General features: G+C 40.5%; 1 pseudogene; it reads right to left on the reverse strand.

Moving 5' to 3' along the window:
- Window positions 1–5,455: 5,455 nt before the first annotated feature.
- LOC139702648 (cytochrome P450 2G1-like) lies at window positions 5,456–22,887 on the reverse strand (annotated as a pseudogene).
- Window positions 22,888–25,687: the final 2,800 nt, after the last annotated feature.

Genomic DNA, 25,687 nt, shown 5'->3' on the forward strand with positions numbered 1-25,687 from the left:
TCTTGTGTACTTAACGCAGGATCCCTGTCAACGTGAAGATAAGGCGCAAAGGGAGAGCAGATCTTCACAGTCCTTTGAGTAAAGCTGGGCTTTCCCAGGGCCTGTGCCTTTGTTGTGTGAACTTCACAAACGCTGTCAGGATTTCCTTCTGTAAGACAGGAGAGCTGGAGAGGTTGGAGTTAGATGTTTCCCTGCCTCCATATTGCTTAGGCCCTACTTAAGTCCTTGCCCTTGAAATCGGGCAGAGCACAGAAATACTCTGAGTTCATTTCATAAGGGTTACTTTCCCCTTTTTCCAGACACAAAAGAGTGTTTCTCTTCTGTCTTCAACACGGTGTGGGAAATGGAAAGTCCAGTGTTCCATTTTCAGAATACAGTATTTAGCTTTAAATGTAAACTGACTTGGGATGAAAGAAAGGCAGCTGGCTGGGAGACTAAAGTGAAAAGATTGAAGCAGTTAATAATGGAGTGTAAAATGTCACAGCTGCTTGACAGGAAGTGAGAAGGAAGGGGCCACCTGACCCACAGAGACAAACTGTGCACAAGCCCAAAGGCACTCACTCCAAGAGACTTTTCTGCCTCAATAGAACAAAGGGAGGTGGGTACAACTAAAGGTACATTTCTTTAAATAACCCATTAGGAGATGGTAAACCCTAGGCAATGTTTGGAAAGATTATATACCCCATAGTACTCAGCCAAAGAGGCACTGGGAGAAGGATCTTGTCCTCTGAGGGATAAAACTCTGGTTTACCCAACTGTGTTTCCCTGACCACCAGCACCCGATGTTTCAAGACAGTCATTAAAGTAAAGCCTCGCTTTTTACTGTTCCTTGTTTCCTAGTCCATTTTTTGGGCTTGGACAGGTAAGCGTGTTTCTTACAACTGGGATCCTGGACATTGACCTCACAATAGTCCCTCTTCAGAATTGAGAACTCCGCAGGAGTTTCTTAACCCACAACTAGGCCACTCTCAGGCTCAGGGCTTCATCTATGACAGTGTCAGTGTTCCTTCCACATTGGGCTCCATGGGCTTCTGTTTCAGATAAGCTGTGATTCCCTTCTTCTCTGTCTCTCCAGCATTAGGAGGGCCTGCTTTCTCTGTGATAATTTTCTGATGGACCCGAGAATTAATTTTCAGTTATTTCAGCTTTTTTTTCTGGCTGTGAAGATGAGCCAAATGACTCTCAAGCTCTCTACCTTTCAAAGTCCAAGCCAGAAGCTCTTTCCATTTACATTGATCTCAACAGGCACAAAGTGGCATGTCTGTCACATGGGGTTTATTCACATGTCTTTGATAGTGATGTTGAATATCTTTCCATGTGCATCTTGGCCACTATGTATTCTCTTTGAAAAAACAAAATGCCTATTCAAATCCTTGGCCCACTCTTTATTTGGTTTGACTATCTTTTGGTTGTCAACTGAAAGAATTCTTCATATATTCTTGAATAGTAAGTCCTGGGGTGCATAAAAATTTTAAGAAGGGCACCAGAATAGAATAGACAATATTATTGATGTATGTACATTCCATGTATGTATTATATGTCAAAATAAATTCTGCTGTCATGTATGACTAAAAAAAATAAAAATAAAAAAATAAAGCTATTTTTAAAAATTTTTTTTATGAAGTCTAATTTATTTTTCTTTCATTGATTGTGCACATGGTGACAAATAGTCTTGGTTTTTTTTAAGGTTTTTTGTTAGTTGTAGATAGACGCAATACCATTATTTATTTATTTGTGTGGTGCTGAGGCTCAAACCCAGTGCTTCACATGTACTAGGCAAGCACTCTGCCACTGAGCCCCAACCCCAGCCCCATAGTCCTTATTTTGTGGTTGCCCAGTATTATTTTACTATGCTGATGGGCTGCAGTTCCATTTACTTGTTGAAGCGCTTTGGGGCTGTATCCAGGTTTTGTCACTGTGAGTAAAGACTCCATAGATGAAATTTCCATTAGACTGGAAATCCGTGTCCGTGGTGTAACAGTGCACCACCTCATGCTTTGAATAGAGCCCTGCTGCTCTGCCACTGAGGCTTATTTTTAAATGGATGTGTTTCTTTTTCTCTTCTCCCAAAAGGATTACCTTGTTCCCCCGCCCTGGCCTGAGTTCTGTGTCTTTGAGCACACATCTACCACAGGAACTGAGTAATTCAGAACTCAGGGATAGCACCAGAAGATCCAAGAAATGGCTGTCTCCCAAATTAAAAAGTCAATCACAACTCCCCACAGGGAACATATGGAATGAATCTCTTCTTTAAAAACCCTCTGTTCACCCTGATGGGCAAAATCACAACCTCAGGGACAGGAGTCCCCTGTGCTTCTCCTCTGCCAGCAAAGCAATAAACCTTCTTTATACTTTTTCTCACACAGTGTCCTCATCATTGAATTTGCATCAGGGGCAAGGCCCAAGCTTTCGGTAACAATGGAATCTATTGTACAATATATGAAGACTAGAGTTAATAACGGTGTATTACAAATACTGGAAATTCCTAAGAGTAGTATTACATTTTACAGTTTCCACCAAAAAACAAATCAGTATAGAAAGTTATTCATATGTTAATTAGCGAATTCACAAGGTATATTTTATAGAACAAAATGTTGCAAATGATATTTGAATTTTGTTATTTGTCAATTTAGAAAAATACAGCAAAGTTACTATAAACATTCTGATATAGAATTTTGTTTTAAAAGTTTTCGTTGTTTTTTTTTTTTTTCAAATACCTAGGATTGGATTGCTGAGTTATTTGGTAAGTTTGTGTCTATAGGAAACTGCCACACTATTTTGCAGAAGAGATACCGAATTTTACATTACTCTGTATGCTAGCCAGCAGCTGCTACTTTTGTTTTATTTTAGTCTTTCTATAATATGTACAGATGTTTCTTTATGATTTAAATTCATATTTTATTATGTATAATGATGTTTGGCAACTTTTCCTATACTTATTTGCTGCTTATATATATTCTTTGATGAAGAGTCTTTGGTGTAAAAATTATTTACCAATTTAATTAGTCATAAACACCACTGCATTTGGACCAGCCTTATTTACCAATTTAAAAAGCTACATTGGCTTTTGTTGTTGTTGTTGTTACTTTATAATTTTTTATTTTAATTACTTATACATGACAATAGAATGCATTTATGCACTTTGATATGCATAAATGGGGTTTAATTTCTTATTCTTCTGATTGCACATGTTGTAGAACCACATTGGTCATGTAGTCTTATATGTACGTAAGGTAATATCTGTTTCCTCTATCCTTCCTATCCCCACAGCCCCACCCCTCCCTTCACTTCCCTCTACCTAATCTAAAGTAACTCTATTCTTCCCTAGCACCCCACCCACTTATTGTGGATCAGCATCAGTATATCAGAGAAAACATTCAGACTTTGGTTCTTTGGGACTGGCTTATTTTGCTTAGCATCATATTCTCCAACTCCATCCATTTACCAGCAAATGCCATGATTTTATTCTTCTTTAAAGCTCAGTAACGGTCCGTTGAATGTATACACCACATTTTCTTTATCCATTCATCTACTGAAGGGAACTTAAGTTGGTTCCATTATTTAGCTAGTGTGAATTCAGCTGCTATGAACATTGATGTGGCTGCATCACTTTAGTATGATGATTTTAAGTCCTTTGGTTATAAATGAGGAGTGGGATAGCTGCATCAAATGGTGGTTCCTTTCCAAGTTTTCTGAGGAATCTCCATACTGCTTTCCACAGTGGTTGCACCAATTTGCAATCCAGCAAAGTATGAGTGTACCTTTTTCACCACATACTCACCAACATTGATTGTTGCCTGTATTATTATGATTGCCATTCTGACTGGAGTGAGATGGTATCTTAGAGTAGTTTTGATTTGCATATCTCTAGTTGCTAGAGATGTTGAACATTTTTTCATATATTTATTGATTGATTGTATTTAAAATACTCATTGTTTTTTCATTGTTTTCTTATTATTGAGATTTTACAACCTTTTTCTCAGTATTTCTTCTAAATCTGGTGAGTATTTTACATATATGGGATATGTTGACCTATATACTCTACTCTTTCTTGAGATTCTTGATCTGCATTTAGATGTAATAAAATTTACCACTGGAAAATTAAACTCTCCTATCAAATATTTAATTGTCCCAAATATTTGTCATATTAAATGAATGAACTATCAGTGCTTCAATCTAAATAGATTAAAACTAAATAGAATTTAAAAGTTCCCAAGTCCTACTAAACACACCACCAGCAGTCATTTGCCCCATGTAACTACGCATTATCAAGATGGACACGCAGAGCCAGGGAAAGAAGTACCAGCTGTGTTTCACACTCTTCCCACCAAGACTGGGAAGAAGAGGTTATGACTGGTGTCATTAAACCATTACTTCAGTGGTTAAAGAGAACTCTTGGCAGGTAGCTCCTGGAGAGTAGGCAGGTGGTTTTCTCACCTGCAATGGGAGGGACCTACATCACCTCAGATGCTCACCCACAGGGAAAACCCAATGGAGAGAAAGAAGAAACCTGTGGGAGTGATATCTGGTTTTGTCTCAGTCTGGTATTTACAGGAAATGAGAGATTTTGTTAAAGCATTATTGTTAATGTCTTTCAAGGAGTCTGACTTTTTCTCTTTTTTAAAGAATAATACTAATTAATTATCTAATACCTTGAAAGAAAAATGGAGTCACTGATCATGTTTGCAAAGAATATCCAGAAGATAGTTTTGTAATACATATTTCAGCAGAATTTAAAATGTAATTTTTCATTTATTGCTATTTTAATTATATATGACATAACATAATGTGACTGAATTTAGATTTTGACTTTTCAATGATCAGCATAACCCATTCGGTAGGATCCACCACACCTCTATTGTTGGGCATGCTCATCATTTACCTTGTACTGAATTCCCGTATTCAAGTGTCGTTGGAAAGAACATTATGAGGACAAAATTATGTCCTCATAATTTTGACGTTTTTATGCCCTAATGGAATGGTGAGATGAACACATGCACAGAAGGAAAAGCCTTTCTAAAACTAGAGATAGCTCGTTAAAAAAGAAAAAGAAAAATTAGAAGTCATTTCACTTCAGAAGAAATAACTTTAAAATAAATGAAAATTCAAGAGCAAGAGCATTAGGTAGAATCCTGTTAACCACCACCAGAAGTGGGATTACCAGCAAGGTAAGGTGACACATGCCTGTAATACCAGCAGTTTGGGAGGCTGATGCAGGAGGATTGCAAGTTCAAAGCCAGCCTTAGCAACTGAGTGAGGCCCTGAGCAACTTAGCTAGACCCTGTCTCAAAATAAAATATAAAAAGGGATGGGGATGTGGCTCAGTGGTTGAGTGCCCCTGGGGTTCAATCCTTGGCACCCCCCCAAAAATGAGATACTTTCCTAACTGTGAAACAACTTAGAGTCAGTGAGAGATATCCTGACAGTAGAGGAACCACATGGACAAGGAGTTAATTCACAGGTTATTAAGGTTCAAATGCAGCATATACATAAACACACAAAAGTCCAGTCCTCGGTAATCAAAGACTGAAACACAAAACCATAGTGTGGCACCTTAAATTTACAGAAGTTCAAAAAGAAAGGCCCAACCTGTCTCATGGGGAAGCAGCATGACAAACTGTGATATCCAAGTGCCAGCGAACTGACAGGAGGGTGCTAAGGACAGGGCCAGAGAGAGCCCTTCACATTCTCCACAATTAGAACCTCCAGGTCTCCTGGACAACACTGTGAGGAACAAAATTTACCTGTATAGAGGAGCCATCCCTCAGGGCAACACTTCCACTTCTTTGATATCTGACAATCCCATCAGCATCCTGCTGAAGAAAAACGATGTTCAACGATCAATTTGTACAATCATCAAAATCATCTGTGGGGTTTCTTTCTGCCTCTGTATTATTTCTGTTATGTAAATTGGCTTTGTCCATTTGTTAGATTAAATGATGTACTTCTTACTGAATGTCCCTCATACAAGAAACTAATGTCCTAAACTGTGACATCCTTGTGGTCAGGGACTGCGTCTAGTGTTTGATGACAGCTTTTGTACATCTGTGTCTGCCACAGATGTGGAGATGCACCATTTGGAGTTTCATTCAAGAACTTGCCATTTGCCAGGCATGTTGGGGCTCACCTGTGATCCCAGCAACTCCAGAGGCTGAGGCAGGAATATCACAAGTTTGAGGAAAAGTCTTAGCAACTTAGTGAAGCCCTAAGCATGGCTCAAAATAAAAAAATTAAAAGGTCTGGTGGGGGCTGGGGGAGTCACTCAGTGGTAGAACACTTGTCAAGCACGTACAGGGCCCCTGGGTTCATCTCCTGCACCACAAAGGATAAAAAATATTTGAATGAAAGAATATTTTTAAATGAGGGGTCTTGGAATATAGCTCAGTGGTAGAGTACCCTTGGGTTCAATCCTCGGCAACAAAAAATAAGGAAGAGGAAGAGAAGAAACAGCAGCAACGTTGCAGAAAGAAGAACTTGTGATTCAGCAACAAGGAGCATGTGAGCCCCCAGCTGCAGCATCTTCAGGACCCACTGAGCTTGGAGCAGGTCCGCATTCTTCTAAGACAGCATGGACAGAACTGAGCATAAGCCAAGGTGTCGGTAACAGCCCGTTCTGCCCAATCCTAGACACTCCTAACAGCAGTCTTCACTTGAGAGGTACTTCTGAGATGACTGGGGAATCCGCTGTCTCAACATGGTGGTCTGGGTCCCTCCCTGCCCAGCTCTGCCTTCTCTTCATTCCTGTCCACAGTTGTCACTACTGCACTTTGGTCTGGAGACTTTTCCTGAACGCTTCTCCTTCCTTCCTCTTTTTCCTTCACATGCCAGTCCCACAAAACGATGCACTCCTGCCTGGAACTAAACCTCTGCTTCCCAGGGGGCCCTATCCACATAATGTGCAGAAGGGCATTTAGTGTTTATTATACATCAGAAAAATGAGAAATTATACCTCATTTATGTATGATATATCAAAGTGCATAAATGCATTCTACTATCTTGTATAACTAATTAAAACAAATTAAAAATAAAAAAACTCCCTTCTGGTTTTGCAAGCATGTCTACTATGATATCCCTGATCAAAGGCAAGTCCTTGCTCCCCCCATCACAACTCAAAGAACCATCTATTCCTCCTCACCACATCCCGTGCCCCCAGTCGTTAAAATGTGGCTATTTGAATTATCCTGCCTAGAACATTGAGGGTGTGCCACAAAAAAACAGACACAAACAAGAAGTTGTCTACAGCAGCAGCAGAGGTCATTACTCTTGGGTTGTGGTGTTCATGACTGGGGCTGAATGAGGTGGCAGCATTCCCTACTGGATGGTTCTATCAGAGCTTCATTTTTTCCTATTTCTGTTCATTGTCGGTTTTTCCAGAATTCTCATTGATTTTGTAAGCCGACCAATTATGCTCCAACACATAGCAACATTTACTATTTAAAATCATCAAAGCTTATGCTTCATTGTAAACCTTTTGCACTAGCACCTAAGCTCCATGAGGGCGAGAGTTTTATCAGTTATTTTTCACTGAAAGATCCTACGTCCATGAAGGGTGTGCCAGCACATGTTGGATATTTGATACGTTTTGGTTGAATAAATAAAATAACTCATCAGGAGTTTAGAAATGGAATAATAGGCTATGAACAACTGAACTATCTTCAAAATGGAATGGGTAGTGTGCAGAATTGGGTATTTGATCAGAGCAATCAGGAGAGTGATGATGGCAAAGAAGTTATGGTGGGGAGAATAATGCCACTCAAGATACTCGAGGCTAGAATGTCACGTGTGGTGGCCCAGACAGGGAGGAGTCCCTGGAGATGGGGCTGTCAGAGAAAATGACCAGTGATGAGGAAGTCCAAAAGCTCACTTCAGGTAGTTTTCTGTACTTTATATACTGTTTCACACAATGCACAATAAATTTCCTATATGTAACAGTCTTGAGCTCTGTGTTGATTTTACTGGGGGGAATGCAGATCAAAGTAACCCAGAAAAGATTGTAAACTATATTATGATCACTATCAGGGCTCACGCAAGGGAACAACATAAAGACAGAATCTACAGAAGTTTGTTGCAGCCAGAAACAAGGCAGAGGAAACTGTGAACTTACATCTACGGGCTTGTGCCAGATGTTGGGCAGTTTGTTGCTTTTCTAAAACAAAGACATACAGCTGTGTGTTTTTGGATGTCATCTGCTGACCTGTGGTCCCATCACAGTAGTGAGAGTGCCTTCTCTTAGGGTTATGGGGAGAATTTGGAGAGATGAGGAGGGTGGGTGTGTCCGGGAGCAAGAGGAAGAGCTCAGCTCTCAGACTGGTCTTGCCTGGCCAATAGGGGGCGCTCAGTGGGCCACAAGGCAGAGTTGGGGGAATGTTGCCGAAGCCTGACTTCCTGGGAGTGATGTCAATGTCTTCCATGGGGACCAGTGAACGTAAAGAGAAATTCTGAAGGATGGAGGTGAAGTAGAGGAAGAGTTCCATGCGGGCCAGGGCCTCCCCCAGGCAGATGCGTTTTCCTGCAGGCACAGAACAGGGTGGGAGGTCAGGTCATATCTGCTAGGTACTGAGGGCCTGGGAGGCATCTGGTCTTATCACCCCAGTGGGCCTCAGCTGCCTCATCAGCATCTCAAGAGTCATGACTGTGTCCACTTTGTAGGGTCATTAGCAAGACTCAATGGCTCCTCCTGTCCATGCTCAGCTAGGACCTGCTTCTTAGCAGGGCTCAACACTGGCAGCTACTTCTCTCTGCCTCAGATTCCATTGATTCCAATGGAAAGTTTCTAAAGGACCCAAGAATTTCAAACTTCTCTTCATTTCAGTTCCTCAAAGATTTTTCAAAAGTATGAAATTCAAATTTCAGTGTCCATAAATAAAATTTCATAGGCTCACACATATGCTCATTCGTTTCAGTGTTGTTGATGGTCACTTCCATAGTACAATAGCAAGGGTAAGTAGTTCAGACAAGGATCACAAGGCTGGGAAAAACTAAAATATTTTGTATTTGGTTCTTAATAGGAAAATTTTGCTGCTCTACTCTAACATTTCCTAAACATGAGAGCCAGTGGTTTTAATATTCCCTGATTCAGGGATTTTAGGATTTGAGAGTTTAAGGACACAGTCCTCAGCTTCCACTCTGACTTGGGCTTCAAGAAAAGGTTCTAAAATGTCCCTGGAAAACCCATACATTGAAACCTACCAGAGGAGAAAGGCACGAAAGCCTCATTCTTCTTGAAGCATCCCTGTTCATCCGGGAAGTATTCAGGATAGAAGGAATCTGGGTAGTGGAAGTATTTGGGGTCTTTGAGGACTGAGCCAATCACAGGAAAGACATCTGTGCCCTGGGGTGAAGATGGGAGCAATTAGAAGAAATCAGTATTGGACAGGGGTTGGTGAACCAAGAGTCTGCAGCCATACTATCCTGGACCCACCAGACCTCTGCTGAGAGCCACAGCTGAGTCGGAATGGCCCCTGGCATTTTGCCAATAGTATTGGTTGAGAGGGAAGCCATTAAGTGATGCTGGATTGATTCGGTTGTATATTAGACCTTTACTGTCTGCCTTGGCCTGCTACTTTGGAGTTCTAGTGCTACTTTGGAGTTCTCGTGGGGATTCCCGGAGAGTTCCCATTGGTTGGGGAAGTGCGGGAGGAGGGATTTCCAGAAGAGGGATTTCTGGTTGTTGGTTCCTGGAGGAGCCACGTGGCTTTCAGGAGAGTTCCCGGGAGCATGTGTGGAGTGTACTGGTGGAGTTCAGAAATAAAGTTTGTTCCTGCTTCAGTGGCTCGTGATTTGTGCCCAGCCAGACTGCGGCATTTGGTGGCCCGTACGGGGAACGCCTGAAGCTCTGAGGTAAGTGAAATTGCTCATCCCTAAGGGAAGGCGAGAGAATGGGTGACCATTTCAAAAAATAATGTGTTCTTGTTTTGATTTGTTTTGTTTTTGTTTCAAGCTGCCTATCCCTAGAACTTTCTCAGGCAAACTGGGAAAAATGGTTGGCTCAAGGTTTGAAGTTGTTCGCCCATGAGGAAGAGATAGAAATAGACCACAAATGCACATGTCAAGAAAATAGGAAAATTGATACAACGATTTTTTGTTCCATTTTTGTTTCATTCTGTTTCGGTTTTGTTTTGTGTTATCTTGTTGGGTTGTGTTATCTTTATAGTAGATTAGAAATTAGTAAAAAACAAACCGAAAGAGTGTTAAGTAAATTGTTAGAGGTCCAGACTATGGTAGAAAACATGTTAGATCAAGCAAAAGAGAAGGTCTCTCGAGCTAGTCAGATAGAGGAAGAAAATTTAAAGGAAGAAAGCTTAGAGGAGAAACAGCTATCAGCGGGGAAGCTACAACAGGAGGCTGCTACTAACTCTGTTCTATCACCCGAGGGCGTAATTCAACCAACAGCTCCACCTATGGAGACAGCTGAGTGGCCCTCAACCATGCCCTGTACTTGAGCAAGCAGGAGGGCAGCGAATTTACCGTGCTTTAGATTTCAAAACAGTGAAGCAGTTAAAGGAGGCTGTAACAACCTATGGTCCTCAAGCACCCTCACTGTAAGCATGGTTGAATCCATTACCAACTTGGACATGATGCCAGCAGACTGGGCTAGCATGTGTAAAGCTGTGCTAAATGGAGGGCAATATTTGTTATGGAAGATTGCCAGTAGACATACACAAGTTCTATGTTAAAATATTAAAATATTTTAATATTAAAATAAATGACCTAAGAATTTAGAGTAAATTATACTAGTGCTTATTTCATGGGAAGCTTTTCTGATGTTATAGAATCAGAAATGTGTTTCTGAACTCAGCAGAAATCTGGGTGGCAAGAATTATCTGATTCAGTAACAACAGTCTCAGAAATGTTAACATGATCCAACCGACAGGATTCTTCAGCAGAAATGTAATAGTATGTTAGTTCTTTAGTAGATATTTTTAAGGACAATTAATGTCAAAATGTAATTTAATTTGATGCATAATTTTGAATAAAAGATGCTTCATTTACTGGAATTTTTAAATCAGACCCAGTAAAGGTAACGGAATTTTGCTTGTAAATAAACTGTTTTATTACTTAAAAAAAAAAAAAAAAAAGATTGCCAATGAGGAATTTTGCATGGAGACAGCTAGGCAAAATGCAGCAGCCAGTTACCAGTTAGGGCATGGAAGACTTTACAAGGACATGGAGATTTACAAGGTCAATTATCTAAGATAATACAAGGAGCTAATGAACCTTACGCTGAATTTGTAGATAGGCTTATTCAAACAGCTACCAGAGTTTTGGGGATACAGAACAAGCAATGCCATTAATAAAACAACTGGCTTATGAGCAAGGAAATCGTTGGTGCAGAGAGGTCATTATACCATGGAAATGTGGAGATTTAAACACATATATTAAATTATGTAGAGACATTAATGAACAAGGGCAAGTCTTGGCAGCTGCAGTACAACAGGCATTAGATGCCAGGCTGTAAACATGCTACAATTGTGAACAAACAGGGAATTTTAAAAGGAATTGCTCCATAGGAGGAGGGTTTAACAAAACTAGGTATCAAAGGAGTAGAATACCGGGTATTTGCCCACGATGCCATAGAGGGAGACATTGGGCTAATGAATGCCATTCTCAAACCACCATAGAGGGTACTCTGTTACCAAAAAACAGACAAGGACCAGGTGTTTACCCACGATATCATGGAGAAAGGCATCGGGCTCCATTGCCAAAAAACGGACAGGAGGGCCCAATGCTCCAGGGCCCACAATCACAAATATACGGGGCACTGGAGGAACACAGCAACACCATCGGGGTAGTGCCCAGGACACATTATCCATCAGATCTCTCATCAGACGAACCAGAGGGAGCACAGCGTTGGACATCTGCACCTCCACCAGAGCAGTACTAACTCCAGAGATGGGAGTTCAAATCATTCCCACAGGGGTAAAAGGACCTCTTCCCCAAGGAACAGTAGGCTTATTGTTAGGACACTGTTCTTCTACTCTAAAAGGACTTATGATAAGTCCTGGGGTAATTGATCCCGATTATGAAGGTGAAATAAAATTATAGCTAGTTCTCCAAAGGGTATATCAGTAATTTCACCAGGAGATAGAATAGCACAGTTATTAATAATACCCAGCCTGCATGACAAATGTTCCAGCCGTACTGTACAAAGAGGTTCCAGGGGATTAGGCTCCACAGGTGTAGATTGGGCTATGCTGTCTTTAAATTTAGATTCTCACCCCATGCTAAAACTAAATATTCAAGGACATGAATTTAATGGGCTACTTGATACAGGTGCAGACCTTAGCATCATATCTCATCAAGAATGGCCAAAACATTGGCCATTATAACAAGCCACTCAAACGCTTCGAGGCCTAGGAGTGGCGACTAATCCCCATAGAAGTGCAATGGTATTAGATTGGAAGGATCCTGAAGGATGTGAAGGAACTATACAGCCATATGTATTGGATCATCTTCCTATAAATTTATGGGGACGAGATGTCCTAGATCAATTAGGTTTGACAATAACAAATAACATCAATCCAAATGCGCCCACTATTAGGGCTAGACAAGGTTTTAGGAAAGAAAAAAGATTAGGAGAACAAGAACAAGGTATAGCAGCACCAATACAAATAGATCAAGGAATAGATAGACATGGATTGGGTTTTCAGAAGGGGTCACTGAGACAATCAAAATTACTTGGAAATCAGAAAGACCAGTATGGGTTCCTCAGTGGCCCCTGACTAAAGAAAAGATACAAGCAGCCCATTACCTGGTCAAACAACAATTAGCGGAGGGACATATGCAACCTTCCGTATCTCCCTATAATACTCCCATTTTTGTCATTAAAAATAAATCTGGTAAGGATTATTGCAAGATTTAAGAGCCATTAATAATGAGATGGTTATTATGGGACCTGCTCAATCAGGGATTCCTCAATTGTCTGCCTTGCCTAAAACCTGGTATGTTTTAGCTATAGATATTAAAGATTGTTTTTTTTTTTCAATTCCAATTCATCTTGAGGATAGTCCACGTTTTGCATTTACTATCCCTGCACTAAATCATGAAGGTTCTGATCAGAGATATGAATGGAAAGTACTCCCTCAAGGGATGGCTAACAGCCCAACGATGTGTCAAATTTATGTTAACAAAGCAATCCAGCCACTTAGAAATCAAAATCCTGAACTACAAATATTTCACTATATGGATGATGTATTATTAGCACATAAAGATAAAAACACATTGCTAGAATGTTATGCCACACTTACAAACTTATTTAAAATTATAATCTAGAGATAGCAATAGATAAAGTACAATTAAATTTTCCAATTAATTATTTAGGGGTTCTATTATCCTCAACCATTTTCCGTCCACCAAAAATTCAAATACGAGTAGATCAACTCAAATCACTTAACGACTTTCAAAAGTTATTAGGAGACATAAATTGGATAAGGCCCTATCTAGGCATACAAATAGGAGAGTTGGGACCTTTATTTGATATCCTAAAAGTCCATCAGATCCAAATTCACCCCGAATGTTAACACCTGAAGCAAGAAAGGCATTAAAAATTATTGAAACATATATGGAAAATATGCATTTGGATAGAATTGATATAAGTTTGCCTTTATTATTTAATGTAATACCAACAAAAATATTACTACAGGAGTATTTTGGCAAGAAGGTCCATTATTGTGGATACATTTATCTTATTCTCCTAACACTATTCTTACTAGGTATCCTGAGGCTGTAGGACAATTAATACTCAAAGGAATAAAAGCAGCAAAGGGAGAGTTTGGAATTTCTCCCAATAAAATTATTACTCCATATACTATGGATCAAATTGATGAGTTAGCTAATGAGTTAAATACTTGGGCAGTAATCATGTGTAAATCTAATGTTTCATTTGATAATCACTTACCATCTAATCCTTTATTGTCCTTTTGGTCTTCGCATCCTGTAGTATTTCCAAAAATGACAAGAAAAAAACTATCATGAATGCTCCAAATATATTCACTGATGGGTCAAATAATGGTACAGCAGCAGCAGTTTCCCCTGATCAAACTTTTACATTTTTAGTACCCAAACAATCAGCTCAAAAGGTAGAGCTTAATGCAGTATTATAAGCTTTTGTGATGTTTAAAGATTCTGTATTTAATTTATTTTCTGATAGAGAGTATATAGTTAATGCTATAGTGTCCCTTGAAGATGCTGGTAGGATTTCCCCTTCCTCTACTGTTTTCTCTTTGTTTTCCACTATACAAAGTCTAATCTGGGACAGAAAAGATCCATTATTTATAGGACATATCAGAGCACATATAGGATTCCCTGGAGCCCTTAGTTTGGGCAATGATTTAGCAGATAAAACTACACATGACATACATATTTTCTCTACACTAGAAGAAGCTACAAATTTTCATAAAAGGTTCCATGTCAATGCTAATCCTAAGACAGGAGGCTGACGTCTTGAGGTCAGCTCATCCGATGATGGGTAAGAACCATATGTGTTTTGGACAACCTAACAGGCACGGTCCCTAAGCCACATTGCTTGTTGTTTAATTAAACAGAAGGGGGGAGATGCTGAGAGCCACAGCTGAGTCGCAGTGGCCCCTGGCATTTTGCCAATAGTACTGGTTGAGAGGCAAGCCATTAAGATGATGCTTGATTGATTTGGTTGTATATTAGACCTTTACTGTCCACCTCAGCCTGCTACTTTGGAGTTCTCGCACTACTTTGGAGTTCTCGTGAGGATTCCTGGAGAGTTCCCATTGATTGGGGAAGTGAGGGGGGAGGGATTTCCGGAAGAGGGATTTCCAATTGTTGGTTCCTGGAGGAGCAGCATGGTTTTCGGGAGAGTTCCCGGGAGCGTGTGTGGAGTGTGCTGGTGGAGTTCAGAAATAAAGTTTGTTCCTGCTTCAGTGGCTCGTGATTTGTGCCCAGCCAGACTGCGGCAGACCTCATCTGATTTTGGAAGCTAAGCAGGGTCAGGCCTGGTTAATCCATGGAAGGGAGGACCACGTGGATAGAAGGGTGCCATGGAGAATGAAACAGTGAGAGTGTGACCAAACCTTGGGCAGAAAGTAACCTCGGAAATGAGTGTCCCATTGTGGGGGACACCCATGGGCACAATGTCTGTCAGTCTTTGGATCTCGTGGATGACGGCATCTGTGTAAGGCATCTTGACCCTCTCTTCCACACGTGGCATCTGGTGGGGGCCAATCACCTGGTTAATCTCTTTATGGATCTTGTCTGGAAGAAGGCAGAAAACAAGACAGGGAGGGCAGGAGGAGCTTCTGTTTGTGAATACCACAAAGTTAAGAATCTCCAGCAAATGAGCTCTGAGGTGAAGGCCATCATCCACACTTGACAACCGACACATCAGTGATACTCAAGAAATGTCCATCAGACCCTGGGAGGCACAGGCCTCCAGCCTGGATGCTAGCTGGAGCATTTGACCTGGACCTGGAAACACCAATGAGCCAAGGAAGACAGATGAGCAGGCCAATATCCTGCTTCCGGCTGGGCTTCCACACACAGCCTTTTAACCAAAAAAAAAAAAAAAAAGGCTTTGGCTTGGTTCAAACTGCCACACTAGAAAGAGTGTCCAAATTGGAGATTTTTTTTTTGTAAGTGACAAACAAATTTCTCATGACTAGAGTTACCAATCAGACCAGACTGTAGCCAAATGAAGATGGCTTCTATTTGATTTTGGCAATGCCTTCAGCTCCATGTGGTCATCAAAGACGTCTATACCTCCTAATCCCTGAAGCCTGTGAAAATTATGTAATAAAGGACAACAAAAGGACAAAAGAGGTGTCACAGATGCCATTAAATAAAGGATCTTGAGAGGGAGAGATTAGCCTGGATCACCCAGAAGGGCCCTAGTATAATCAATCACGTATGTCTGTTATAAGAGAGGCTGGAGGACCAGAGTAGGAAAAGGGGATGTGGCAGCTGAGGAGGCAAGGAGAGATCTTCACTGCTGGCCTTGAAGCAGCAAGAAAGAGCCACGAACCCAGAAATACAAAAGAGGAAGCTGTTAATGCTGGAAAAGGCTCCCCCTTGGTTTCGGTCTCGTCAAACCTCTCTGAACTTCTGACTCCAGGACTTTAACATAACACGTGTGTATGGTTTGAAGCTGCCTCTTACAATAGACACCAAGTTGAAGGCTGGTTTAGGAGCCCCCAATCCAGAGATTTCAAGATCCCATGCCCTGGCGTTCTGAAGGGTGAAGAATTATCTAAGGTTGTGGAACCCTAAATTTTCAATATTATGTCCTGGTAGGACTGGGAGGTGCCAGACAGGATGGGCCATTTCGGGGGGACACTCACCTTCCACTTCAGGATGCTTCATTAGCAGCAAAAATCCATAGCGTAGTGTGGAGCTCACTGTTTCTGTGCCCGCAAAGAAGAGGTTGAGCGTGGTAAGAACCAAATTCTTGAGGTTGAATTCTGTGTGGGGATCATTTTTTTCCTGAAAGGGAGGAGATAATAAATAGCTACCATCTTAAGTCTTTGTTTTATTATTTTCACCCTGTGAATAGTATAGGCATTTGTGAAAAGGCAACAGATAGGTAAAGTAAGTCTGGCAGACGAAACAACCAGAGCAAATGTCCTGAGGCAGGAGTTGAGGTCCTGATCCTGGTGTGTTAGAGGAAGAACAGAGCAGAGGGCACTGCGGCTGGAGTGAACAGAGAAGGAGAGCAGGAGAAGGGAGCAGTGCCTTGTAAGATTTGAAGATTATAATTATAAATATTAGAGTTTATAATTTTAAACTACCAAGCACTGTTTCTTTTTTCCTATTTACTTTTGGTTTGTCCTTTTTAGATAAGCATGACAGTAGAGTATATTTTGACACATTATACATACATGGAGTATAACTTATTCTAATTAGGATCCCATTCTTGTGGTTGTATATGATGTGGAGTTTCATTGTGATGTATTCATATATGAACATAGAAAAGTTATGTCCCACTCATTCCACTGCCTTTTCTTTTCCTATCCACCCCTACTTCCCTTTATTCCCCTTTGTCTAATCCAATGAATTTCTATTCTTTCCCTCCCCCCTTGTTGTGTGTTAGCATCTGCATATCCAAGGGCTAAGGTTCTATAAGATAAAAATAGAAATTTCCAGATGTCTAAAATTCTAAGAATCAATGATACAACATATTAAGCCTCCAAATTTTTACATCTCTAAGACTTTAAAATTTTTAAAGTTTGAGCTCCAATTTTTTAAAAAAAAAAACTAAGCTTCTAGGAGCCAGAGTTGTGGCTCTGTTGTAGAGTACTTGCCTAGCATATGTGACGCACTGGGTTTGATCCCTGGCACCACATAAAAATAAACAAATAAAAGAAAAACATTGTGTCCATCTACAACTAAAAATATATTTTTAAAAATAACTAAGTTTCTAACTTTCCCAAATTCCAAAACGCTAAAGATTCACTCTGCTTTTCTACAACCATTAAGTCTCTGTCATATATGATTGGAAAAATGTAAGATTTTCAGTTTCCTTGTTACTAAAATTTCTGGATTTGAATCTTATTTTTGATAGAAAAAAGGTGCCATATCCATATACAATGGGGAGCTAGTCATCCACAAGGAAGAAGGAAATCCTTCCATCTGCAGCAAAATGGATAAAACCAGAGGTCATTATGTTAAAAGAAATTAGCCAGACACAGAAAGACAAATACCACATATTCTCTCACATGTGGAAGCTAAAAACTCAACCAGAAAGAATTGTCATTACTAGTGATTGGAAAGAAGTGGGTGGAAAAGGAAGGTTGAATTTGATCAGTCCCTGCCTTATGATGTATGGAAATATCACACCAGTGATCACCCACTAATATATGCATTTAATGCATGTCAATAAATATAAATTTTATTTCATCAACTTAAAAAATGTTTAAAGGTTGTGAGAGTTTCTATTTTCATAGTTCCGGTATCCCATCTATAGATAAGAATGAAGCATGGGAAGTAGTACTTGCTCTTTTTGCCCCAACCTCTGCAGAGGGGCTTAAAGGTGCAGATACCCAGAGGAGATGAGAGAAGGGTATTGGGGGAGGGAAGCAAGCATCTGGTGCATCTTGATGAGGAAGCTGTCAATGAAGTCTCGGGGATGGTGGGGGTCAAGGGATGCCTCGTTGATCTTCACTCTGGATGCAACAAAGTCCTTAAGATCCTCTATCACATAGTAGAGGTGTTTGTGTCTTCCTGGCAAATATTGCATGATTCCTGAGTACATCTCATAGAGCTGCGGGGAACAGACAAAGAAGATTATTTAGGAGTGGGTACTGGTCACCAGGTGGGTTGTGTCTAGAATCAGGGAGCTGGGCTCAAAATGCAGTGCTGGGTCTGAGAATCAGGTGTGGCTTTTGGCTTCCTAGAGATTTGGGCATATTGATAGTTGTCTTCCAGGGCTGTGGGGAAGATTAAGTGAGGTACAGGCAAGTGCCTATTGAACTCAGACTGGAAGTGAGCAGAGAAGTGACCAGTGGTACCTTTGCCCAGGGAGTGCTCATCTCTATGAAGCTCTCATTGATCATCGGCAGCAGGTTTAGGAATTCCTTGTCCTCATAGTCAAAACAGCTACCAAAGAAAACCGAACTGATGACATTGGAAACAGTGCGGCTTAGGAAGAAGGTGCGATCGATGGGGGCACCTGGTGATGGAAATTGTCTATGTTGGAGGTGAAAATTAGTAATCAGGGATGTGGAATCATTCATTGGTAGATTTGGGTCCTGTATCTACTGCTTAATAGTATATGTGAATTAGTTCATTGGGGGGTTTGAGTCTAGATTTCTCAATCTGCAAACTGGCTTAAAGACCACCTCCTTTGTTCATGCAGATTCCATGTTATGATCCATGCAAAATGCTTAGCACAGTGCCCGACATGGATTTAACACTCAATAAATGCTGGTGAGGCTTAATTATTTCTTTGTTACTGTTGCTTACATGCAGTTGTGGATAAGAGTCACAAATTTGGGGCTAGGGTTGTACTTAGTGGTAGAATGCTTGCCTAGCACATGTGAGGCACTGGGTTTGATCGTTAGAACCATATAAAAATAAATTTTAAATAATGTATTGTATCTGGGGCTGGGGTCATACCTCAGTGGGAGAGTGCTTGCCTAGCATGTGCAAGGCCCTGGGTTTGATTCTCAGCAACACATATAAATAAATAAAATAAAGGTTCATTGTCAACTAAAAAAAAATTTAAAAACCGGTACTGTGTCCATCTATGACTAAAAAAGGGAAAAATGAGTCACAGATTTGGGAGGAAAGCAATGGTAAATGCCATAATTTAAAAAGAAGGACTGGTGGTGCAGCTTAGTAATAGAGTGCTTCCCTAGCAGGCATGAGTCCCTGGGTTCGATTCCCAGCACTGAGAAGAAGAAGAAGGAGGAGGAGGAGGAGGAGGAGGAGGAGGAGGAGGAGGAGGAGGAGAAGGAGAAGAGAAGGAGGAGAAGAAGGAGGAGAGAAGAAGGAGAAGGAGGAGGAGGAGGAGGAGGAGGAGGAAAAGAGAAGGAGGAGAAGGAGGAGGAGAGAAGAAGGGGAAGGAGGAGAAGGAGGAGGAGGAGGAGGAGAAGAAGAAGAAGAAGAAGAAGAAGAAGAAGAAGAAGAAGAAGAAGAAGAAGAAGAAGAAGAAGAAGAAGAAGAAGAAAGAAGAAAGAAGAAAGAAGAAAGAAGAAAGAAGAAAGAAGAAAGAAGAAGAAGAAGAAGAAGAAGAAGAGAATTCCTGGACTCTGTCTAGCTCTACCATGGATTCCACTTAGGCTATGGAGGAAATCCTTCTCAAGACCTCAGCTGCACCATCTGTAAAATGGAATGCAGGTCAAGGAAGTACATTTGGGAATAGTTGCTTCATAACAATGTACATATTTACAAGTGCACATTTTGACAAATAACTTGTGAGGGTACATGGCCTTTCAAAGCCTTTGTAAAGACTCTATAAATCATCCATGGAATCCAGATGGAAAATCTCTGATTTAAAGAAATCTATCTCTGTTTCTAGCTCTTATCTATTTTTCTTTACATATTTCTCAGCCCCTGGGTCTTTTCTCTCTATACTTCTTTGGTTACAGACCCTATTTTTGGTTGGGAACTGGAATCCTTTAAAAAGAATAATGAAATAGGTAAAGAGTTTCTGATTTGCAAGACGAAAAAAAAAATTAAAGATTTGTTTTCCAACAATATGAATATACCTAACCCTACTGAATTGTACAACTAAAAATGGTGAAGATGGTAAGTTTGATGTTATTCACCACAATAAAAAATCTATAAACATAATGAAATTTGATCCTGCCTCCAAAAAAATACACAAACTCATATATCATCCTAGTCTACATATTATATTATGGGCACACAATCACAGGGAGATCCAGAGGTAAAAGGTTCTAGACAAATGGTGTCTGGGGGCCATCTATGTTGATTTTTACTATGGAACATGGCTGATAGCTTGGCAAATCTATAATATTCTCCATCCTCTTCATTTGAGTGTTTTTTCCACCAAGATCCATCTTCTATGACTATACTCCCCATAAACACTCAGTCACCTAGTAGCCCTCCCGTGTGACCCCCATACCCTTGGTCTTCTGGAATTCCTCCAGCAGGTAGCCAGCCTCCTCCTGGATCTGCTCCTCCATGCTCCGCTTTCCCATCCAAAAAAAAGTCCCACAGGATGGTCAGAGAAAAACGTCGGAGAATCTTCCATCATTCTCCATTGGCCATAGCTATACCTGCCAGGATCTGAGTGTCAGGCTCCTGCCTCCCTTCCCCTCTCTGTGCTCAGCTGTGTGATAGGCAAAAATGGGGTGAACTATAAAAGTTTTTTATTCTTGAAGAAGTTCCTCTTGACCTTGCACGCTCAATGGGGAGACTAAGATTCCTTTCCTTCAGTACCCTCAAAAGCAGTCCAGACTGAGGCAGAGGAAAAGGGAGTCAGGCTAGGAATAATGGTGGGGAGATTAGAGAGAGTTTCCTGTAGGAAAGAGCTAGAACTGGGTAAATTACTTAGTGAGTGGGGGGGGAGGTGAAAGAGGTAGGGTTTAATGCCACATACAGCACCCTGGAATTAGAACACAGTTCTATTTTCTGTGCACCACATGGATTCTCTAGATCAACACATATGTATACACAGAAGCTTGTACTTGTACATCAATACACCTACACTGATGGAGTTACCATGTAGTAAGATTTATTTAGAAATCACCAGCTGTGTGGATTGGTAAATTGTTTAATGACATTTCCGGGTAGATTTATCAATGAAAGGAAGAATTTATGACTAGGATGACCAATGGGTAGAAGATTGAAAGATTGAGTAGCTAAGTGAAATGTTAATGTGTGGATGGTTTGAGATGAATGGATAATGGTTTGAAGGTAGATGGAAGATTAAGAGATAAACAAATGATGAAAGGATTAAGAAATGGATGGATGGGTGATTAATTGATATATACATAATATAATGGAAAGATGTTTGCATATAAAGAATAATGAATATGCTTTGATGGATTTATTGAGTAATGGATAGGAGGAAGAAAGAAGCAGAGAGAGAGATGAAAAGATGGAAAGAATGAAACTGCTTTGGATTAAAGTATATAGGGAGTTAGCAGTAGGTACGTGGGTAACACTAGAAAATAATCCTCCTAAGTGGAAGAGTCAGAGACCTATGTGCTATGTATGTGTATGAAGATAAGAAATAGGGTTGGCTATGAAGGCTTCAACTGGTGCACAAAGATTGTCACACACTAATTCATTGAATGTAAGAACTGAAATAACATAGTAAGTGATCACGTTAGAATCAGATGTCTTCAATTCAAAGCAAAGCAATTCCACCACTTCTGTGGGACATTACCTCATCCTCCTCACCAGTGTTTTTTTTTTATATAAAATTAGTTCAATATTAATGGCTTTATCAAAGGAGTTAATGCAATAATTCCTGTAGAGCACTTATCAAAGAACCTAGAACACAATTAGTACGTTGTAATAATTTCTGGTGATTGTAGTTACCTACCATGACCTTGGAAGTTTTTGTCTAATGTAGCCATTTCTCCACACCCACTGAACTCATCTGCTCCATCTACCAGAGCCTCCTTCACCAGTTCATGTCCACACAAAATAACTACTGGCTGCGGGCCCAGGTACACAGTGAACATGGGGCCATACTTCTTCCGGAGCTGGGAGTAAAGCAAGACACCAGAGGAGGGGTCAATTAGAGCACACATAGAAACCAGTCAAGGATTTTAGGGGAAGGAGAATTCAGAGGATATAAATATGGGTACAACAGATCAAGGTAATCTTGGAAAGACTATTGGGAAAAAGGCATGGAAATCTTCACTCCTGGGATCCTGAGCACAAACCATCCTCAACTCTGAAATGCCAGTTTCCTCATCTGTAAAATGATGGAGCTGGATTACATGAACTCTGAGATCTATACTTCTCTCTCTCTCTGAAATGCTGAATTCCTAGAAGCCTGAGATTTCATGGTACAGAGTCTCAAAGTACTAGTAAAAATCTAAGTACGAGAGTCCTTAGGTTCAAGGATATAAGATCCCAAAATCCTGAGACTGTGCTTCCAAAGTCATGAGATCATGAGACTTTTATTCCAATGCACCTGGAATTTCAGAATTCTCAGGTTCTCAGTCTCTCAGAGTCTGTTTCAGAAGTCATAAGGTCTACACGTATCTGGCTATAGGATTCGTTGCTTCTAGCCCCAGGAGAGGAAATGGACAAACTTACCTTCATGAGACACTGAAAAGGGGCATTAGGGCTGATTTGAAGCAGGTTCCCCAGGAAAGGAATTGGTGTTGGACCTGGGGGGAGCTTTCCCCTCTTGTTGATTCGTTTCCAAGCAATGAGGACGAGAAGGCAAGACAAGCAGAGTGCCAGAAAAATGGTGAAGGCCCCTCCCAGCTCCATGGCGCCAGGTTAGATAGTGTCCTGGGCCCAGGTCCTGCATAAATAGGTTCTGAGAGATCAGCTTGTTCTGAAATCTGATCACCCTGAGATTCAAGTTTTCTGGGAATGGATACCATCAGGAAAGAGACTGCATTATTGAGGGGAGGGGTTACATAACCTATAATCTCCCACCTGGATAAAAGTGAATCAAATTCACCCAAGGAAATCTACAGGGGCCATTCCCCTTTCTTCATATTTCCAGTCCCTCTGTTTTTCCCTCAGCTCAACCCCTGTAGCATTTCCTGTGGGTTGTTGAAGGCTCCTGGGTATCTGCTTAGATTACAGAGTTTAGGGTTCAGAGAGTTTGTGTTCAAGTTCAAACTCCATCTTTTCTTCACTGGGTGAGCCATCCAACCTCTGGGCCTCAGTTTCCCTATCTCTCAAGCTGATTCAGAAAGTCTTGATCAACAACAAGGCTGACTCCTCTGTTCATCTTTTGGTTAGGGTGAAGCTAAATGTTTTTAATAAATAAAAATGAAAATTTCAAATAGTAAGAAAAGTAAGTCAATTAAAAGGGTATTAGTTGAGATCACCCCCAATTGGAGGAGGGGCCCAGATGCCGCCTGTGCCTGCACGGTAGGCAGATCGTGCAACCCGGAGAAGGGGCCCAGCGCCCGCCTTTGCAGTAGACAGACCTCCCCAGTTGGAGGAGGGGCCCTGCCACCCGCCCATGCACTCACCTGACTGAGCTCTTGACAAACATAAGGTTTCCCCAACACCCCCACCTCATCAATCACCTTATGAGAAAAACTGATGGAACTCATCTTGGAAAATCCCACCAACCCTTAAAACCCACCAACTGGTTGGCTGGCATGGCTACCAGTGCAGTTCTGCAGTGGATCAGGCACCTGGTTTACATCTCAGAGAATAAGAGTAGAGAGGCCACAGGTGGAAGCTCATGTCCTCTCACACTGACTACCACCACCACCCTGAATGCAGAGACTCAAGCTAGGAACAGACTACGTCACCAACTGGAAGAAATGAAAACAGAGTTCTGAGAGAAATTTTTTTCTTTCTTTTTCTCTCTTCTCTCTCTCTTTTCAGCCATTCACCCAGTCTCCTCTACCCTTCCCCCTCGGTTCTTCGCAACCTCAACATATGTGAAACCCAAAATTGTGCATGAAAAAGTCTTTAACAACTTAATCACCAGAATAATATACTATAGAGGAATTGCATATGCCCCACCTCCTTTCCCCCTTTTTATTTCTTTTTTTCTCATATATTCTTTTTCCCGCTCTCTTTTTTCTCTTCCTTTCTTTGTTATTTGTTTTCCTCCCTCTTACTCCCTCTATCCCACTTGCAACCCCCTCAATTTTACTATTCATAAGTAGGGAAATCTTATAAATACAGATAGGAATTTGAATCTATACATTCTTCCATAAATTACCCATCTATTGGTTAGAGCTCTCCAAAGTTACTAAGTTAGATTAACCCCATACCCTCACTCCTTTCCCCATAAACATAACATCCTACACCTGAAATGCAGTTTTCTTCAAGCTACCAGAAATGGTATGCCTTTCATGAAACTAATGACTATATTTGTAAACAATAATCAAAACCAACATTTGTAGACATAGAGTCTAGCTATAAATGTAGTAATAAGGAAAACGTGTGCTTACATGATGTACTATTGATATTGAGAACTGTTAACATTGTCTTTCTCCACAAAAGGGAGACTTTGCAACTATACAAGAGCAATATAAATATATAGGGGGAAAATTCAATAACACAAGAGTTTCACAAAGCAGAAAGAAACGCGAGCAGTATGAAAAGACAAAGAAAGAAAGGACCACAAGCAATGCAGGTCAGCTCAACTTTAGAAGAGGTAATATCTGCAGCAGATGGAATGTCAGATAAAGAATTCAGGATATACATGCTTCAGATGATCTGGAGTCTCAAGGAAGACATTAGACAGCAAAATCAGACAATGAAAGATCACTTCGACAATGAATTGCATAAACAAATCCAAGAAGCAAAAGATCAACTATACAGGGAGATAGAGGTTATGAAAAAAAACAAACAGAAATCCTAGAAATGCAGGAAGCAATAAACCAAAATAAAAACTCAAATGAGAGTACTACCAGCAGAGTAGAACACTTAGAAGATAGAACATCTGACAATGAAGACAAAGTATTTCAACTTGAAAAGAACATAGACAGCTCAGCGAGACTGTTAAGAAACCATGAGTAGAACATACAAGAAATATGGGATAACATAAAGAGATCAAACTTAAGAGTCATTGGGATACAGGAAGGTATGGAGGTCCAAACCAAAAAATGAGCAATCTGTTCAACGAAATAATACAAGAAAACTTCCAACACTTGAAGAATAAGACAGAATCCCAAATCCTAGAAGCCTACAGGATGCTGAATGTGCAAAATCATAAGAGATCCACACCTAGACACATTATAATGAAGATGCCCAACATACAGAATAAGGAGAGAATTTTAAAAGCTCCAAGAGAAAGAAGCAGCTTACATTTAGGGGTAAACCAATCAGGATAACAGCTGATCTTTCAACACAGACTCGGAAAGCTAGAAGATCCTGGAACAACATATTTCAAATGCTGAAAGAACATGGGTTCCAACCAAGAATTGTGTATCCAGCAAAATTAAGCTTCAGGATGGAAGATGAAATTAAGACCTTCAATGATAAACAAAAGTTATAAGAATTTGAAGCTAGAAAACCATCTCTTCAAAACATCCTCGGAAAAACTTTACAGAAAGAGGAAATGGAAAATAACAATGAAAACCAACAGTGG

Source organism: Marmota flaviventris, chromosome 18 (assembly GCF_047511675.1).
Source record: "Marmota flaviventris isolate mMarFla1 chromosome 18, mMarFla1.hap1, whole genome shotgun sequence".
In the NCBI taxonomy this organism is placed as follows: Eukaryota; Metazoa; Chordata; class Mammalia; order Rodentia; family Sciuridae; genus Marmota; species Marmota flaviventris.